The sequence below is a fragment of the Sus scrofa genome, chromosome 13, assembly GCF_054392235.1.
Source record: "Sus scrofa isolate SSC_HxYL_T2T_F1_AM1 chromosome 13, Sscrofa_HxYL_maternal_Yorkshire_Landrace_v2.0, whole genome shotgun sequence".
NCBI classification, from domain to species: Eukaryota; Metazoa; Chordata; class Mammalia; order Artiodactyla; family Suidae; genus Sus; species Sus scrofa.
Window position 1 is genome coordinate 119,669,009 of NC_139395.1, and position 16,178 is coordinate 119,685,186.

The 16,178-nt window shown below is 35.9% G+C and overlaps 1 pseudogene; it reads left to right on the forward strand.

The window, feature by feature from the left end:
- Positions 1–13,669: 13,669 nt before the first annotated feature.
- On the forward strand, positions 13,670–14,779 carry LOC110256339 (phosphomannomutase 2 pseudogene; annotated as a pseudogene).
- The last annotated feature ends 1,399 nt before the right edge of the window (positions 14,780–16,178 follow it).

Here is a 16,178-nt window from a genome sequence, read left to right on the forward strand (position 1 = left end):
GGACATGAATGGGGGTCCTGCTTGGTCACAAGTCCAGGCTCCTCTTCTCCTGTTGAGTTGAATGCTTATCGCATGATGCATTTATTCTTAAAATTGCTATGTCAATTAAATTTTTAATTTTATAATCATTATAATATTGCATAAACAGATGGAGCAAATCAAAATAAAAGTCACCTGTATAAAACCGTATTTGAATGTTTTGGAAAGTGCATCTCTGAATACACTGCTGCCAATTAAGGTATAGATGGACATTGCTAAAAGATATGGTGGACATTTTAAGGATATTTTACTCATTTCTTTTCATTAGGTTCTTCCTCATCTCAAATATCCCCAATACAAATGCATGTGGATGTGGATGCTACAAATCATGCAATTCTAGTCTGTGGGCCCACATTAAAGAAAAACATCCAGCTTCACATCTGTTTTAACTTACAGCTCATTGTTTAAAAATATGAATGTGCTTTGTTAGTTATTCATCTTTACATGTCAGTTTTTTTTAATGAACTAACCACTGGAAATTTTGTTTGTTTTTCAGAAAAAGGTATTTCTAAAAATCAGAAAAAGTAGGAAAACTATGGCCTAAAAAGTCACCGTTATAGAAAAATGAATAATAATGATTTCCTATTCTTAATAATTTATATTTGTCATTAGAATGTAAAACAACAAGCTAAGTTTGAAGTAAACATTTATTATCTTTCATGAGGGAGAAAGAGGAATAACAAAGAAGCAAATTTTATTTTATTTTTTAAAAAAGAGACACACCAGGAGTTCCTGTTGTGGCACAATGGTTAACGAATCCGACTAGGAACCATGAGGTTGCGGGTTCGATCCCTGGCTTTGCTCAGGGGGTTAAGGATCCAGCGTTGCTGTGAGCTGTGGTGTAGGTTGCAGACGCGGTTCAGATCCTGCGTTGCTATGGCTCTGGCGTAGGCCAGCGGCTACAGCTCCGATTCAACCCCTAGCCTGGGAACCTCCATATGCCACTGGAGCAGCCATAGAAAAGGCAAAAAGACCAAAATAAGTTAATTAATTAATTAATTCATTAAAAAAAATAAAAAAGAGACATACCAGCAACTTCTATAGTGGTCACAAAAATTACACCAACTTAAAAAATAATAAAATTCCTCCACTATATACAAAAGGTTGTTCCTTATTAGTAGATTGTTAGAAAATAATTTCTTCTTTCACTTCATTAATGTATATGCCAAACATTATGCAGATTATGCAGATTATTCAGGCTATTCAAGAAGAGTTCCTCTCTTCTGGGCGTTAAGACCTGGTGGGTACATAACATAAAATTTTAATTCTGTGCTATAAATAAGTTCTACAGCTGCAAATATTTACGCTGGTGTAGTAGTTTTCTATTGCTGCTTTAACAAAGTACCACAAACTTGGTGGCTTGAAAAAATATAAATTTATTATCTTACCATCCTAAAATTCAGAAGTTTGAAACACTTAGAATAAAGAACCTCTCTATCACTGATATCAATAAATCCTTTAATTAACAAATGTTTATTGAGGGCTATCTATTTTCAAGACTCAATATATAACACTATCTCTGTTCTTGTGGAATTTTCAGCTCTTTAGTGGATGAGGCAGACATTAATAAAATGATCACAAACACATAACATTACGATTACATCAGAGTAAGATCTGTGAAGATAAATCAAATAGTGCTATTAGAGTAGGGTAAGGATCCATCACTAGGGATCAGAGGAGAGGAAATTAAATTGCGATATCAAGAAATAACAGGAAATAAGGGAAAAGTGCATTTAAGACAGAGGAAGATGCATATAAAAGGCCCAGTCATGAAGTCTGATATTCAGTTGAGCAATTGAAAGATCACTGTGGTAGAACATAGAAACTAATAAGAATGTAAAATCATACTAGGTTCTATTGAACTTTTTGTTAAAAATTTGAAGCATTTTGAGCAAGGACCTTGAGTTGATCAGACTTGCTTTATGAACCATCTGCCTTAGTAGAGATGGGCCAGAGTGGATGATAGAGGTACATGTTTATGGAAGTGCATTTTGACAGCTCAGATAGATTATAGCAGCTTGTTCCAGTGAGGAGAATGTGGAGATCAGAGATGGGTTCTAGAGGTAAGGTCATGAACATTGCTGACAGAAATGGAAGATGAGAGGATGTGAAGTATAAGCAAAGACTTCTAGTGTTCTATCTTGAGGAAGTGAATATATGCTAATACTGTTCAGAGTTAAGTACCACTTAAAGAGAATCAGGTTTGCTGAGAGAGGATAAGGAGTTACTTTTTAAATGTGTAGAGGAGAAAATCAATTTTCTCCCAATCATGGAGCATTTCTGGTTCTCGTGGTGAGATGGCAGTCATACTCAAGTAAAAGGCAACAGGAGATTGGTAATGACTTAGATTAGAGGATTTGAAATACCCATCTTTGCAGTACCAAGTGGAATCTTATTGAGGATGAGTTTTAGGATGATGAGGATATTTTCACTTGGGAATCCTGTGCTTATATAGCAAATGGCAGACAGGTATAAAGCTTTTCTACTTTCTGCTCTAACAGCATAAATTTGGAAGTGTAAAAGGAAGATAAATTGTGGAGACAAGTAAGAATTAGGAAATTTTGGTCTGAATTAAATGTGCAGAGTGGAGGATGTAGGGTAAGGTGAAGGGTTAAGTACTAGGCATGGATAGAAATGAACTTCTGTTATTTCACACTAGCACTTTTTCTAGTATAGCAGTGTGACTTCAAACAAGTGACAAATTATTTTTCAAAATTTGTTTTGTCTGTGCCTGTGGCATATGAAAGTTCCTGGGCCAGAGATCCAACTTGGACCATAGCTGTAACCAGAGCCACAGCAGTGACCACACTGGATCTTTAACCTTCTGAGCCACAGGGGAACTCTGTGACATGAATTCTTGGAACTTACATTCCTACCTGTAAAATGGGAATAACAATAGCTGTCTCACAGGTTTGCTATGAATTTTAAATTGATTAAATGGAAAATGTGTGGCAAATACCTAGAACATGGTGAATTCTCTATAAATGTTACTTTTATTATACAATACTTGGATTTCTCTTTCTCCATATTTATACTGTAATTTACTCTGAGTTCAAAAATGTTTGCCCCAGCACTTTGCAGAATAGAATAATACAACCAATTTTAATACATATTTCTTTTGTAAATCTTTCTCCATAGGCTAAGATAATAGTAATACTATACTTGTTAACAACATAATAGCAGTTTCTCAATTAGACTAGAATTCTAATGGCTATAAATAATGAAATGATTGTCTACCTTCAGAAGCATTTATTTAGTATTTTTTATATGTACCTATTACGGTCTCATAATTCTGCTGGTTTCTTCTCATTGTTATTATACTTATTACAAGCTAGGTGTCATTTGACATTTTCAGTACTAAACAATTCTTTTTAAAGCAAGATCATAATTAAAATGACACTAGGTAGCCTCTCCTTATATGAACAGAGCTCTCTGCATATAAAAATAGAAAGAATAAATACCACTCTGGAACAACTTACCCCTTCTAAATGATCTGCTACTGTGTTATCTCATTCAGTCATCATAAAATACCTGTAAGCTTAAGCAAGGCATTAAGCTGAGGAAACAAATAGCCGGAGATTTAAAGCATTTGTCTGCTATCATGTGGCTACAGAGTAATGGACACTGCATTTGTATTCAGGTGTCTATCTGGTTTCAATTTTGATTTAATTCTCACTAGATTTGTCTTCATTTCAAGGAGAATTTGAGCTATCTGTAGTGAAGGTTAGATGTACCTGAGGCAAGAGAAAATTTATCTCATTTTAAGAAAGGTCTTCCAGTAGCATTCAGGTATCATCAAATGTTCCTCAGGGAAATAAAATGGTCTGTGTTGAAAACACAGGGCATACACATCCAGAGACTTCATAGTAAGTGCTGCAGAAATTAGGGAAGTTACAAATGATATTTTTAGAAGTGCACTAGTAACAGATCAGATTCTGGAAGACTAGAAAGTGGTTGTCATAACACACTTATCAGAAAGGCATTAAGTGATGACAAGTACAGGTACAGAAAATCGGTTGGCTTAACATAAATTATGGAGGAAACTATATCAGAAAAACAAGTACACAGAATAAGTGCTTACAAAGACATGCCAATTCACAATGAAAAATAAAATTGCTTCAGTATTGCTTCAGTAACTTATTTGGGTTATCATTTTAAGACATTACTTTCAACCACCTGTGGGATATACACTGACATTATACTTGCACTAGTATAAGTATAGTAGTTTGTAGATTCAAACTACTACATTTGTTGTTTTAAATACAGCAAATGTGATAATGGCTCAAAATAAAGTGGTGCATGTAAATATCAGCAGTGATCACCGAATTAAATACATTGCTTGGCTTTGTGCTTGTTCTTTTCACAAATATATTTGGCTACCAGATGTGTCAGTTAATTTTAGGTATCAACTAGACTGAGCCATCAAGTACCCAGATAATCCGTCGGTATTACTATGGGTGTCCAAGAGGATGTTCTCAGATGAGATTAACATTTGAATCAATAGACTGGCTAAAGGAGATTGCCTTCCCTGATTTTAATGTCCTACCTCCGGCCAGCTGGAAGGCAGATAAAAGAGCTCACCAGACCTGAGAAGGAGCTCTTCTCCCTGACTACCTTGAGCTAGGATGTGGGTCTTCTCCTACTTTTGATAGCCAACTGAAACGGATCCTTGAGTCTTGAAATTGTTGCTTGCGCATTGCAGATTTTGGGATTTTTTGTTGTTGTCTTTTTTTTTTTTTTTTTTGAGGGTTGCATCCGCGGCATATGGAGGTTCCCAGGCTAGGGGTCTAATCAGAGCTGTTGCCGCCAGCCTATGCCAGAGCCACAGCAACGCCAGATCTGAGCCGTGTCTATGAACCACACCACGGCTCATGGCAATGCCGGATCCTTAACCCACTGAGCGAGGCCAGGGATCAAACCCACAACCTCATGGTTCCTCGTCGGATTTATTTCTGCTGTGCCAAGACAAGAACACCCAGATTTGGGAATTTTTCAACCTTCATAACCATATGAGTCAATTCCTTATAATATACATTATATGTGTTATATATTAAGGAATGATAATGTACATTGTGTGATAATGTTATGTATATAATTATATTATTATATTATCTTTATATAAAAATAATGTACATATCTTACTGATTCTGTTTCTCTGGAGAGCCCAGACTAATACTCTGCAATCTTCTGGAGAAAACAAGAATTTTCCAAAGCTTAAGCTCAGAACTGGTCATTGACACTTTCATCTGTGCTCTATTAGCCAGAACAATCGCATGTACCAAAGTCATGCCCTAAAGTTGGTGAAGACAGGACACTAAACTTACTGTGTGGCCATGGCAAGGGATTTGAGGGTATTTTTTCATTATATTTCAATAGAGTCAAAATTTTAACATGAGCATTCATGAACATTGATATGACGTCTCTTTTTTAGTATCTTTGATAATAAGGGTAATAAAAGTGATCACTTGTGGAATATATTGTACCTATATTGTATTCAGCAGGGCATACATATCAGTGATATCTGCTTATTTTTTCAATCCCCTCACCCCAATATGGCTTGAAAGAGGCAATGTTTGTTTTCAACTTATACTAAAGAGCAAAAGTCTATAGATTGTATTATCTAGGTCATTTTTTGGAGTTAGTTTTTCAAAACTTTCTTTTAAAGATCTGGTTCTTTCTTACTTTCCCAGGCTTATCTTTTGGCCTTTTATCTTTACATACCACAGTCTCTTGCTAACAGAAATACATTTTTCTTTCTCTTTTGCAGAAATTTGCCTGTCAATTATTCTTCTATATTGTGAGTTGTTTGGGGTCAGAGATAACTTTCATCCCATGATTACATGCAAGATATATCCAGCATATTTTTCTTTTTCTTTTATTTATTTATTTATTTGGCGTTTTAGGGCCAGACCCACAGCATATAGAAATTCCCAGGCTAGAGGCTGAATCGGAACTGTAGCCACTGGCCTACACCATAGCCACAGAGACACTGGATCCTAGGATCTCAATTAGACTAGAATTCTAATGGCTATAAATAATGAAATGATTGTCTACCTTCAGAAGCATTTATTTAGTATTTTTTATATGTACCTATTACGGTCTCATAATTCTGCTGGTTTCTTCTCATTGTTATTATACTTATTACAAGCTAGGTGTCATTTGACATTTTCAGTACTAAACAATTCTTTTTAAAGCAAGATCATAATTAAAATGACACTAGGTAGCCTCTCCTTATATGAACAGAGCTCTCTGCATATAAAAATAGAAAGAATAAATACCACTCTGGAACAACTTACCCCTTCTAAATGATCTGCTACTGTGTTATCTCATTCAGTCATCATAAAATACCTGTAAGCTTAAGCAAGGCATTAAGCTGAGGAAACAAATAGCCGGAGATTTAAAGCATTTGTCTGCTATCATGTGGCTACAGAGTAATGGACACTGCATTTGTATTCAGGTGTCTATCTGGTTTCAATTTTGATTTAATTCTCACTAGATTTGTCTTCATTTCAAGGAGAATTTGAGCTATCTGTAGTGAAGGTTAGATGTACCTGAGGCAAGAGAAAATTTATCTCATTTTAAGAAAGGTCTTCCAGTAGCATTCAGGTATCATCAAATGTTCCTCAGGGAAATAAAATGGTCTGTGTTGAAAACACAGGGCATACACATCCAGAGACTTCATAGTAAGTGCTGCAGAAATTAGGGAAGTTACAAATGATATTTTTAGAAGTGCACTAGTAACAGATCAGATTCTGGAAGACTAGAAAGTGGTTGTCATAACACACTTATCAGAAAGGCATTAAGTGATGACAAGTACAGGTACAGAAAATCGGTTGGCTTAACATAAATTATGGAGGAAACTATATCAGAAAAACAAGTACACAGAATAAGTGCTTACAAAGACATGCCAATTCACAATGAAAAATAAAATTGCTTCAGTATTGCTTCAGTAACTTATTTGGGTTATCATTTTAAGACATTACTTTCAACCACCTGTGGGATATACACTGACATTATACTTGCACTAGTATAAGTATAGTAGTTTGTAGATTCAAACTACTACATTTGTTGTTTTAAATACAGCAAATGTGATAATGGCTCAAAATAAAGTGGTGCATGTAAATATCAGCAGTGATCACCGAATTAAATACATTGCTTGGCTTTGTGCTTGTTCTTTTCACAAATATATTTGGCTACCAGATGTGTCAGTTAATTTTAGGTATCAACTAGACTGAGCCATCAAGTACCCAGATAATCCGTCGGTATTACTATGGGTGTCCAAGAGGATGTTCTCAGATGAGATTAACATTTGAATCAATAGACTGGCTAAAGGAGATTGCCTTCCCTGATTTTAATGTCCTACCTCCGGCCAGCTGGAAGGCAGATAAAAGAGCTCACCAGACCTGAGAAGGAGCTCTTCTCCCTGACTACCTTGAGCTAGGATGTGGGTCTTCTCCTACTTTTGATAGCCAACTGAAACGGATCCTTGAGTCTTGAAATTGTTGCTTGCGCATTGCAGATTTTGGGATTTTTTGTTGTTGTCTTTTTTTTTTTTTTTTTTGAGGGTTGCATCCGCGGCATATGGAGGTTCCCAGGCTAGGGGTCTAATCAGAGCTGTTGCCGCCAGCCTATGCCAGAGCCACAGCAACGCCAGATCTGAGCCGTGTCTATGAACCACACCACGGCTCATGGCAATGCCGGATCCTTAACCCACTGAGCGAGGCCAGGGATCAAACCCACAACCTCATGGTTCCTCGTCGGATTTATTTCTGCTGTGCCAAGACAAGAACACCCAGATTTGGGAATTTTTCAACCTTCATAACCATATGAGTCAATTCCTTATAATATACATTATATGTGTTATATATTAAGGAATGATAATGTACATTGTGTGATAATGTTATGTATATAATTATATTATTATATTATCTTTATATAAAAATAATGTACATATCTTACTGATTCTGTTTCTCTGGAGAGCCCAGACTAATACTCTGCAATCTTCTGGAGAAAACAAGAATTTTCCAAAGCTTAAGCTCAGAACTGGTCATTGACACTTTCATCTGTGCTCTATTAGCCAGAACAATCGCATGTACCAAAGTCATGCCCTAAAGTTGGTGAAGACAGGACACTAAACTTACTGTGTGGCCATGGCAAGGGGTTTGAGGGTATTTTTTCATTATATTTCAATAGAGTCAAAATTTTAACATGAGCATTCATGAACATTGATATGACGTCTCTTTTTTAGTATCTTTGATAATAAGGGTAATAAAAGTGATCACTTGTGGAATATATTGTACCTATATTGTATTCAGCAGGGCATACATATCAGTGATATCTGCTTATTTTTTCAATCCCCTCACCCCAATATGGCTTGAAAGAGGCAATGTTTGTTTTCAACTTATACTAAAGAGCAAAAGTCTATAGATTGTATTATCTAGGTCATTTTTTGGAGTTAGTTTTTCAAAACTTTCTTTTAAAGATCTGGTTCTTTCTTACTTTCCCAGGCTTATCTTTTGGCCTTTTATCTTTACATACCACAGTCTCTTGCTAACAGAAATACATTTTTCTTTCTCTTTTGCAGAAATTTGCCTGTCAATTATTCTTCTATATTGTGAGTTGTTTGGGGTCAGAGATAACTTTCATCCCATGATTACATGCAAGATATATCCAGCATATTTTTCTTTTTCTTTTATTTATTTATTTATTTGGCGTTTTAGGGCCAGACCCACAGCATATAGAAATTCCCAGGCTAGAGGCTGAATCGGAACTGTAGCCACTGGCCTACACCATAGCCACAGAGACACTGGATCCTAGGAACATCTGCTACATACACCACAGCTCATGGCAACACCCGATCCTCAACCCAGTGAGCAAGGCCAGAGATCAAATCTGCATCCTCGTGGATGCTAGTCAGATTTGTTTCTGCTGAGCCACAATGGGAACTCCTACTCAGCATATTTCTTTGTTAGTTACTATGCTACTTACTAGGGACAAAAAGATATTAAAATATGGTTTTGTCTTGGTTCTGGTAGTACTGTTCTATAGCAAGTGAGAAATATATATTTCTTTACTGTGTTATTAAGCACTAAGTAAATGCTTTTTGAAAGAATTTTAATCTCAATTTGCTTTTTAATGTTTAAATATTAAATTTGAATAGATAAAACTGTATTCAGAGAAAAGTGTATTTGGTAGCTCTTATCAGGAAATATCTCTGTCTACATTAGGCAGAATTTTGTCCCCATGACCTTTGCTTTTAGTGCTACTCCAGTGAATATGCTACATGGTAAATTATTGCATGGAAAAAATACTTTGGAGATGTAATTAAGGTTACTAATCAGTTTACTTTAAGATACAAATATTATTTGGGATTACCCATTTAATGTAATTACATGAGCTCTTAAAAGCAGAGACGGAAATCAGAGAGATGTGGATAATGGGTAATTCAGAAAGATTTGAGGCATGAGAAAGACTTCACCTGCTACTGCTGCCTTGAAGATGGAAGGAACCACATGGTAAATATGAGAAAGAAGTAAATTCTGCCAATAACTAATAATCTCGAAAATGGACCCCAAGCCCTACATTGAATTGCAGCCCTGCTGACACTTTGATCTTGGCCTTGTAATACAAAGAGGGATTTCATCTATGTCATGTCACACTTCTGACCTACCAAAACTGTGAGATGACAAATGAGTGTAGTTATAAGGTACTATATTTGTCACTCATTATGTAGCAGTAGAAATCTAATATACTATCTAAATCGATGTCCATTACTATTGTGGTTTTAGTTCCTGTGACAGCACTTCAATGGTAAGAGATTTAATCACACAGAAGAAATACCTAAATGCAATTAAATTTAATTGTATATTTAATAACTTGTAAATAGAACACATTTTTACTTTCAGTGAGAACATAATAAATGTATGGGCAGTATACAAATTTGTATCTGTTTCTAAAGAGATTTTGTGTTGTGATAGAAAAGGCGCTAGGAGAGCAACCAAAATAGCTGATTTAAAGCTGATACTAACCACTTGACTCTAAGCAAATCTCTTTTTCCTCTGTAAGTTATATTTATCATATTTAAAGTAGGGGGCATCATATCAGCTCTGCTATCTCACAGGGTTGTGAAAATCTAATGAAATAATATGTATAAACGCACTTTGTAAAACATAAAACATAATGTAAATGTGACAGATTATTACTAGACTTTTGCTAAGTGAAATATTCATGTTTATGTTTTCCTAGTTAATTCAGAATATTTTCCATAAGTGCATAGTAATTATAATCGATGTAGCTTTCTCAAAAAGGTAAATGGATCAATGTATGGGTAGGTGGATAAACAGTTAAATGTGTATAGACTTAGATTTTAAAAATTCATTGTGTTCAATGGAATATTTAAAATGTTATGTAGAAAACACCTCTTTCTGCATAAATTATTTTGGAAGGTTAATATTATTGCCAATGTCTCAACTCATTAAATGCCACCATGTAATTTATACACTTTTTTTAAAGTAAAGTTGTTCAAGCAGCAAATTCAGTGACAAGACTCTTTATATCATATATGTGACATTATTAATTTTGAAGAATCTCCAGGAGATGCTAAAAATAGTATGTCATCAAATCATAAATGTATACAGAGTTTTTTAAGGTCCAGCTACTTACAAGTCTCAACTTACAAGAAAATATAAACGCATTAAAAACTCATTAATATGAATAATAGAGTGAGAAAAACACATATTGCCTCAGGCAGGACAATTATTGGTCAATAACTCCTTATTAGTTGTTTATGTTGTCATCTCTTTATTTTAGCACTTCACTTATCCTTTGATCTGGTAATTCTGGATCTTTCTGTTATTTTTTGGCAAGCAAACTGATCTAGTAAAGATTCAACACAGTCTACACTTGCATGGTTTCACTAAATCTTTATTGAGTTTTAAAAGATAAAGATTTTTTTTCTTTTACAAAGGTTTTCAAAGTATGACCTTGATGTACTTTTTTTCTATTTATGCTGATCGGATTTGTCGAAATTCTTTTATCCTTGGGTTCAAATATCCTTAGGATATTCCTTGGCCATTATTTCTTCAAATATTTTTTCTTCTACCTTCAGGCCTTATTCCCTTTATGCTTCCTCCTATTACTATGTCTCCAAGCACACTGATCTTTTCTGTGGTATTTAATCTGCTATTAATACCATCCAGTGTATCATTTATTTCAAATATTGTTTTGTACACCTAAAAGTTTTATGGTCTTCTTCTTAAAAATCTATGGTCTTTTTTTTGCTGTCTTCTAATTCTCTCCTCATCATATTCATACTTTTGTTTATATTCTGAGCATTTGGGGAACAACATTAGCTATTTTAATACATTTGTCAGCTAATTTCTTCACCTGTGTCATTTCTGCATCTTTTTCTTTTCATTCATTTTCCTGCTGGTTATAGACCAAATTTTTTTCCCGCTTATTTGCATACCTAGTAATTTTGTGTTGGAGCTTGAAAAATAAGAATTTTTCACTGTTGGATGATGGATTTGGTTTTATTTCTTTAATGAGGTTTGGATTTTTTTCTGGCATGTAGGTAAGCTACTTGCAGGAGATTTGATCCTTTGGGGAATGAATATGAAGCCTTGTGAGTTGTTCAGAGAAGTCTTTAGTCCGCAGCTTATTTGGCACAATTTCTAAATTGATGCCCATGAGTGGCCTATCCCATATGCTCTATGAAGTTAAATTTATTTCCAGTTTTGTCATTTTCGAGCTCTAGATTTGTATTACCCCAACTACCTCATGGAGGGCCACGCCATATTCAAGAAGGCCTCTCTGAGATCCTCCAAAGTGCCCTTTCCCCACTCACTGAGCCTCCTCAGCCTGCTTCTTCCCTGACTTCTGGCTCTTCAGCTCTTTGAGGTTATATGGCTTGGTTTGGTTCTCCTTTCCCGACACCAACTTCAGAAAGTAACCTATGTAAAACCTAATGCTGGATTTTTTTTCCTTTCTCTCAAGGACCCCAGTCCTGTTCTGGCTGTTTTATAATGTCTGAAATCTGTTGAGATATATGTTTTTTTTAGTTGTTTATGGCAACAAAACCATTCTCAGAGCAGCACTTTATGGGCAGAAGTGGAAATACCCATGAGGTCATCTAAAGTTTTTTTCTATTCCTTTCACTGAAAGGGTCCAGAAATAATGCTATATCATGAACACAAGGATACACAGCACCACTTTTGTTTTAAAATACTATTAATCACTGAGGTAAAACACAACCCCTTATGGCTGATTTCCAATTTCTCACTGACTGAGTACAGGTATGAGACAGGGAAAGTAAGAGATGAACCTGGGAATTAATGTCACACTAGAAAGTAAAAAATGCTAAAAAAAAAAAAAAATGAAAATATGCCAGAATCTTAAAGATGCCTGAACAGCTCACATAGCAAACATTTCAACACCAGTGAAACACAGATTGGCCAATATTTTAGGAGTTAAAGTGTTTCTCAAAATATAGAGCTACATTGTGGGAAACATTGAATAAATATAGATTCATCCTAATAAAGCCTAAAACAAAAGGCTTCAAAAGATAAAAAAGATCCACCAATAATTTAACTTCCAGGTAGAAAAATTCTACACTCTTCTGATGAAGGTGACAAAATCAAAATTTCCTACAATATATCATCTGTAATGTTTAATATGTAATTAAAAAATAATAAGCATAGGGTTAAGGATCCAGCATTGCCATGAGCTGTGGTGTAGTTTGCAGATGTGGCTCAGATCTGGCATTTCTGTGGCTGTGGCTGTGGCCAGCAGCTGTAGCTCCTATTTGACCCCTAGCCAGGGAACCTCCATACGCTATAGGTGTGGCCCTAAAAAGCAAAAAAAAAATTAGGCATGTGACAAGGCAGGAAAATGGAATCCATATGAAACGAAAAAGCAAGTGCATAGAAAAAGATACTCAGATGGCACATCTGTTAGAATTAGCAGACAAGGACTTCAAAATCAACTATTAGAAATATGTTAAATAGAGAGTTCCCATTGTGGCTCAGAGGGTTAAGAACCCAACTAGTATCCATGAGGATGTGGATTCAATTTCTGACCTTGTTCATTGGGTTAAGGATCCTGCATTGCCTTGGTTATGGCATTGGCGGGTATCTGCAGCTCTGATTCTATCCCTAGCCTGGAAACTTCCATATGCTGCAAATGAGGCCCTAAATATGCATATATAAAATAATTTATAGCAAAAGAAGAATACAATGCTGAAGAGATAAGGAATTTCAGGACAGATACATAAATCTTAGAACTAAAAACATACAACATTGGATGGGAAGAAAAATACAGAGAAGAGAATCATTGTACTTGAAGACTAATTAATAGAAACTTTCTGATCTAATCTGAAGCACAGAAAAAAAAAAAAAGATTGAAGAAATAAACTGAGCCACAAGGACTGAGGGGAGAATAACAATGTATGAAATACCTGTAATTGGTGTCCCAAGAGGAGGAGAGAAAATGGGAATGAAAGAATATTAACATATTAAAATTAAATTTTCTCATAGCTTTCTAAAACATCACAGAGCCAAGAAGAAAGGAAATCCCAAGCTGAACAAATACAATAAAAACCACACCATGTTGCAGCATAGTTAAATTACTAGAAATGAGATATAAAGACAACATATTTAAAGCAACAGGTAAAAAAAAGAAAAGAAAAGGGAGAGAGAGAGAGAGCAAGCAATGCATACAGTGGAGAAACAATAAACAGAACAGCTAATTTCTCAACGGAAATAATGGAGGGCAGAAGACAAGGAAATGACATCTTCAAAGTGCTTAAAAAACAAAGCTCATTTGTCTAGAATTTTATACACAATGAAGGTATTCTTTAAAAGGAAGGCAAAATAAAGAAACATTCAGGTAAACAAATCTCAAGAGAGTTGGTGACTAACAGAGCAGCACTGCAAGGGTCACTACAGAAAGTGAATCTTGCTGAAGAAAATGAGATCGGAAATAATTCTTGCTTTACTTGAAGTGGTAAAATTTTAACTCAAGGTAGATGAAAAGTTAAGCATATTGTAATCCCTAAAATAACCATGATAAAACTAATCAAAAGAATGAATAATAAAATCCTATACAGGAGATAAAATGGAATACTAAAAATAGTCAATTATTTTAAATATTTAAAATTACAGGAGCAACTGGAAATGGCGTGGTTGAAAAATATGATTATGTGTCTCCAGGAAATAGCTTGGTAATATACCAAGGTAGGCAACTATTATATAAACAGAATATTCAAGGTTATCTTGGTGTGGTTGAGGCCCTAATCCAAAATTTAATCAATGACTGAGCTACATTGCAAAATCAAACTCCTGAAGAGAGGGGTACTTTCTTCTGAAAATTCTGAAATTCTGAACTGGATGTTAAATGTGTGCTCTGTTGAAATACCAAAAGATACATGGAATTCTAAACACTCTATTAAAAAAGAAAATATAAGACAGAAATGTGTAGCAGACCTGTTGAATGAGTTTTCTGATAAAGGCCTCATGTTTTCTATAGGAGGCAAGATCAGGTTGATGTCTTTCCTAATGGCTAGAACAAGAGGTATTTCCTGGGACATGTGTAAAATTATGGTTATAAGACCATTTCTTTCTTTGGAGACCAAACCATGGCAGGTGGGAATGGCCATGATATCATCTCAGACCTGAGAACTATAGACTACACTGAGTCTGGGCCTGCAGACACACACAAGATCTGTGAAGAGATCTTGTCCTAAAGGTCCTTTTCACAGTGGGAAGGAGAGGGAGCCTCAGCTAATGAGCCTGACATGGTCATCCAGGTGCCAAATCTTAGGTCCCACCTTCGCATGGCTGCCCTTCATCTCCAGCCCTGGCCAGGCTCTCCACAGGGTTCAGTTGTCCCTTATGGTCCTGATAGCGGTATCCTCACTCCCCAGGGAAATAACCCTCTACCCCCAAACACATGAAGCTTCCAATACCAGAAGAAGTCATAAGAGAGAAAGACCTGTTAAGAATGGCACAAAGGAATAACCCCAGCAATAGATTTTATCTTCCAACTCCATATTTGCAATCAGAGTATGCATAGGTTTTTTGGAAACTTCCTATCATTCTAGAAAGATGGAGAAAGAACATGGTTATTGTGATAATGTCACAGATATTTATGTTTGGACCCCTTGCCTCAATAACAGAACAAGGAATGTGTGAGGAGAAAGAAATGGCAGGACAATTATAAGCGTTCCACCCTGGAACAAAAGTTCAAAAACACTTTCTGAAAAGAAGCTTCCTCCTGGCTGCCAGCTTGATGGGGCTTTGAAACTGAGGGGACTGTGATAATTGGGTTCGTATTATGCTAAATTACTGTATGCCCTCTTAGTTTTCCAGTCCTGCTATCTATTTGAGAGAGGCAGACCTCAGCATGAACTGCCAACAGATGATCAGCCAGGTGACTACTGACCCCAAGTAGTTTGCACTCAGCTCTCATAGCAGGCAGGTCAACTCTGTACTCTCTAGACCTTGAATAGCCTGGCTGGTAATCTATAATCATGTAGATAGAAGGAAATAGAAACCAATAACCCCTGGTAGAGAATAGGCACCAGCAGAACAGTCCTTCCCTTGGAAGCAGGTTCTGATCCTAGGTCTGGAGAAAATAACTTGGAATGTTAAGTTTCACCAAAAGAACCTTCTTATTGGATTTGGCTGGCTTCCTAAAGGCATTATTCATCTCCAGTTCTCAGGTAAAACCTGGTGAATATGTAGAAATAGAAGTTTCACTTTATCCTTCTTCAGACTTTTTTTTTTTTTTTCTTTTTCTTCGTTTTTTTTTTTTTTTTTTTTTTTTTTGGCTGTCCATGGCACATGGAATTCCTTGGTCAAGAGTCAGACCCAAGCCAATGCTGGATCCTTTAACTTGCTGTACTGGCAGCAGATCAAACCTGTGTCCTTGAGCTGCAGAGATGCCACCGAACCTATTGCTCTATAGGGGGAACTCCTCTGCTCTGCAGACATTTTAATAAAATGTACCAACCCAAGCCCTCACTTAGACTTTAGCTTAAAGTGTAGGAGTGCTGTGGTTGGGACCCTCACTCCTCTCTTCTACATTCTGTAAGTTCTTTGTGAAACTGGAAGGCAGCTCAAGGCCCTAGTCCAGAACAGCAT